Source organism: Poecilia reticulata, linkage group LG13 (assembly GCF_000633615.1).
Source record: "Poecilia reticulata strain Guanapo linkage group LG13, Guppy_female_1.0+MT, whole genome shotgun sequence".
NCBI lineage: Eukaryota > Metazoa > Chordata > Actinopteri > Cyprinodontiformes > Poeciliidae > Poecilia > Poecilia reticulata.
In genome coordinates, this window is record NC_024343.1 from 4,739,803 (window position 1) to 4,740,042 (window position 240).

The following is a 240-nucleotide window of genomic DNA, read 5'->3' on the forward strand; positions in this document are numbered from 1 at the left end:
ATAATATTTTTACTTCTGTTAGCTGTTAGCTTTACCCTCCCTGTGATTAACTTTTAAAAGCAGGTGGGAGTTGTGTTTATTTTTATTTATGTATTTTTTTTTAAGAAGTGCTGCTTTCCTCCAAGTGCCCCTTTGAGTTCTAAATGTGTGTGCAGACTGAGGATGAGAGTGAATGAATGAGAGGAGGGTAAGGGAGAGAAACGAGGAGTTGGAGATGAGAGAGTACAGAGAGGCGGTGGT